At 43.2% G+C, this 4,531-nt stretch overlaps 1 pseudogene; it reads right to left on the reverse strand.

Moving 5' to 3' along the window:
- Window positions 1-549: 549 nt before the first annotated feature.
- Window positions 550-3,864, reverse strand: LOC146624988 (uncharacterized; annotated as a pseudogene).
- Between the last annotated feature and the right edge of the window lie 667 nt (window positions 3,865-4,531).

Raw genomic sequence — 4,531 nt, forward strand, 5'->3', positions numbered from 1 at the left:
CGGATGTTCACTGATGTGCAGGAAACTGCCATTGTTGATATGGTCATCAGAAACAATGGGATAAAACTCACTGAAATTAGACACAGAGTCTTGGCAGACAACGTTACTTTCGCAAATATTCACAGTGTAAGCGTAACAACAATTTCTAGAGTCCTGAAAAACATCAGGTCAGGATGAAACAGTTGCACACTGTGCCTTTTGAGAGGAACTCTGAACATGTCAAGCAACTCAGGAACCAGTATGTCCAGGTAAGATCACAATAAAATACAGATCTGTTTTTGAACAAAACCAAACACACAAAGACAATTTTTACAAATTTACTACTGTAACAGCTTATGTTGCCTTGTGGATTTATGTTAGAGAGTCATGGAGATTGAAGGCAGGCAAACACACCACATTTTCATCTTTGAGGATGAGGCAGGTTTCAACTTGGCCAAAGCACGGCGACGAGGGAGGAATGTGATTGGGAAGAGAGCCACAGTGAATGTCCCGGGCCAGAGGGGTGCCAACATCACAATGTGCGCAGCAACATCCACTGATGGACTGCTGCTACACAGACCACTGATTGGGCCATACAACACGGAACGGCTCCTTGCGTTCCTGCATGACCTCTATGGAAGGGTTGTGCTAGGTGAGGAAAGGGATGCGGAGAGAAGGAATCAGCCAACATTTATAATTGTATGGGACAATGTGGCATTTCATCACTCCCGTGCAGTCACCGAGTGGTTTGCAGCCCATCCCAGAATGGAGTCTCTTTTCCTCCCACCTTACTCTCCATTCCTCAACCCCATAGAGGAATTCTTTTCCTCATGGCGGTGGAAGGTTTACGACCATCATCCACATGATCAGATGTCCCTCCTGGATGCAATGGATGCTGGATGCCTGGAGATATCAGCAGAAGATTGCCAGGGATGGATCAGGCATGCCAGAAGATTCTTTCCTAGGTGTATTGCCCTAGATGACATAAGATGTGATGTGGATGAGAACCTGTGGCCAAATAGAGAAGACAGAGTAGAATAGCATTACTATTGTATGTGTATCAGTGGATGGTGTGTATACAAATTCTTGTACTTTGGGATTACTTAGTGCAGAAAAATAAAAATACATAAACAAATATTAACGAATTCTGCATGATGTCTGATTCATTCCAGTAACATATATTGAAATTATAAACAGAGATGTGTCCTTGTTTTACACAAGAAAACACTGTGTAATGCTACATGTTGTTAGTGTTTTTTAGGTCATTGTTTTGTGGGTGACAAAGTGTGTTTGTCGGCTGTCAACCTTTGCTAGTGTTCTGGAAGAATGAGTTTATTTGAGACCTGAATGAAGTGTTTTGGTAGTTGTAGTGCATTTTGAAGGTGAAATGAACTGCTTTGCCAAGCTGAAGGTCAGTGAGGAGAAGAGTTTTGCAAAAGTGACCTAAGTATTGAGAAATGTGTCCTAGCGGCTATAAAAATAAAATAAATTTAAAAAAAAACTGTAATACAAAGGATTGGAGTCTGTTTTGGATTTTCACTTGTTGTTGGCTTTAATATGAACAGTCACATAAAATTCATTCAAATTTTTTTGCCTTTGCTTCAATTAAGAAGTTTCTTTAAATCTACAACAGCTTCCTTTTCAAAAAGTTTACTGACATAGTAAGGTAGTAGCAAGGGAACTCAGTAAGTATGAGCAACAGTAGCTTAGGGACACTTTCTCCAATAAAGAGGATTTCATCATCTGCAGTTCGTAAAAAGTGCCGTATTAAAAACAATTCAGCAGACCCTCAGAGTGCGGATACAAACTGTTTTCAGCTGTAGAGGTAGAGGTACGCTTCATGTACTTATCAACATACAGTTCAGAGGCTTGCATTAGAGAGCATTGGTGCTTGGGCATTGTCAGAGATTTACAGTTAACAAACAGTCAGGTGAATAAACAACAATGAGACACTTGTGTAGGTTAACGTGCTGCACGGGTGAAAAGCTCAGAGCAAATCACACCGAACTGCAGTATTCGTTTATTTTTATAGGTTACATCGTCAATATGCAAATATAATCACATTTCCTGTCACGCAGGTCCTGATGTCTGTCTGCATGCAAGCTGTGTGTGTGTGTGTGTGTCACAGAGTATGTGTGTTGCAGGTCAATTTCTAAGAATAATATAATGCAAGTCAACTTCTGCGGATATGTATTTCTGTGCTGGTCTCTTGTCAGTGTCACAGGGTCAGCTTCCTGTTTTAACAGAAAACTGTGTCTGGTGAAATATGTATAACATAACTTTTGAAGCATAAGCAAATAAAACAATAAAAACTCCCTGACATTCCCTCCTGTTGTTACCGTATTTCACCACTTCAATCATACTTTATTATCAGCCAACAATCACTTGCTTTCAACACTTTCAATTGTAGCATCATTCAGTATGTGTGAGTGTGTGTGTTCCTATACTAAATCTTCTTGTGGCAGTCCAACATAGGTGATCACTGTGGCCTGTACCATTTTGTCAATCATTGATCTGATACAGGGTAGAATGCATGTAGAGAACATGCAAAGCAATAAAAGAAAAACTCCTATCAAGACAAGTCCTTTGATCATGAGGGTCTTCCAGCTGCCGCTCAGCAGCCAGGTCAGCCAGTCCTCTGTGTTCATGACATAGTCTTGTTGCTGTGCATTACTCAGTTGTCGTAACTTCTCCAGGGCGGTGGTCATGGTCAAGGAATGCACGTTATCTGGAATATAGGTGCAGCAAGTGATGTTGAATAAGACACAGAGGCCCCCTCTCTCAGCGAGAATCATGTCCAGGGCGACTCTGTGTTGCATGACCACTATTCTGATCGCGTCGATTTCCTCATTCTGAGCCTTGTTTATCCATGTTGAGCTGTTCAGGAAAAGTCCAAATCTGTAGTCAAGAGTTTCGATTCTCAGCATGTTTTTTCCATTCCCGATCCATGGGAAAAGTGAGTGCAGGACTTTCTGTCCGGTGGTCCACAACTTGAACTCCGCTGGCACATCACTGCCCCAGATTGGATCATGAGGTTGCACGTCATCAGTGCTCCTCTTGCGTCTTGGTCGGTCCTGATGGAATATTCTGAATGTGTGGTCTGACACTAAAATTGGGGCGCAGAGTCCGGTGCTGTTGGGTGGGATGGTGAAGTATGTCTTTGAGCCACATGCCCAAGCTGTACCCTGCACCCAATATGTGCCATTCAGGAAGCTTATCCGTGCCTTTCTGTCCTGCGGCATCCGGAAAGTCTGGGAGCAGTTTTGGTTCATCCCCAGCTTTCTGTTGCCGTATGCGAAGGTGAAACACATTGGATGTTGTATTCCTGGTTCCCTCCTGACGTTGAAAGATTTTCCCTTGTCATTGGTCGCATTCAGGTGTACTCAGTATCGGTCATCACAGCTGTAGTTCCAGTCTGAGATCTCTGGTGTACAGAAGAGTAGCTCATTAGGTTTATAGTTGATCAGTGTTCCATTACATCGTCGCAGGTCGATTTTTGTGACTTGTCTTTTTAACTCCAACTTGAAGGCGAAGATGTCTTCGGGGGAACATGTTCCACTGGTGGCCTTGTAGAATATACATAGGGCTTCGGAAAGGCTGGGTGATTTTCCATATAGGGTGGCTTGCATTGCTGTTGTTGGGAGGTGAGAATAGACGTAGCAGCCAGTGTGGTTGTCTTCTGTATGTACTCGGTTGTAGACGTACCGGTACCAGGCATTGTTCAGCCAGGGGTGGTTGTGCTCTTTATCCATATCCTTTAGGTGTAAGTTGTTATATGACCATTTTTATCTGCAGGTGGTGCTGTGGGTCCTCGTCTTTCCAGGTGAGTATCAGTAGGCTCTCTAGGAGCGCAATGCCAGTCATTATGAGGACAAGGTTCTTCATGATGACCAGGCACACCCGGGCTCCAGGTGAGTAGACCACTGGCGAGAAGACAAAAGGGCGGGATATACCCAAACAGCCCTTTCCTCCACCAGGGAACACCTAGGAGTCGGGGGAACCGGCGTCTATGCTTGTGTTGTCACTCACTTTTTTGCAGTGGCTTTGGTGGATCCAAGATGGTCTTTCTGCTATTTTGGGCCTTCCCACCTTGGTGAACTCCAATTTTTCCTCTGGAGCACTTTAATCAGGATCCAATCACCTGGTTGCAACCTGCAAGATACTGGAGAGATATTACTCGGCAGTTTATTGTTTAAGACAATCTCTTTATTCTCAAATAATTTAGTCATCCACTCTGCTAGGGTGGTTTCTCTTATAGACTTATTAATAGGCTCACTAGTGAGAGGAAGCGGAAATTGCCTCCCGTGAACAATTTCAAAGGGTGTGAGCTTTTGCGAACCCTGGGTTAGTCGCATCCACATCTTCACCAGGCCCAAACACTCAGGCCTTTGTCTGATTTTATCAGAGTAGGAATAAAATGGTTGCATAAACATTTTGCTACTGAGATTGCATCTGCTCTTTTTACTGGATAGATTTCTGGCCATTTTGAGAACACATCCACAATTACTAGAGCGTATTTTGATGTTTGACATTCGTTCAGTTCAATAAAATC

Source organism: Diplotaxodon limnothrissa, linkage group LG9, assembly GCF_057381915.1.
Source record: "Diplotaxodon limnothrissa isolate DT_005_m linkage group LG9, D_limnothrissa_male_GT1.1, whole genome shotgun sequence".
Lineage (NCBI taxonomy): Eukaryota > Metazoa > Chordata > Actinopteri > Cichliformes > Cichlidae > Diplotaxodon > Diplotaxodon limnothrissa.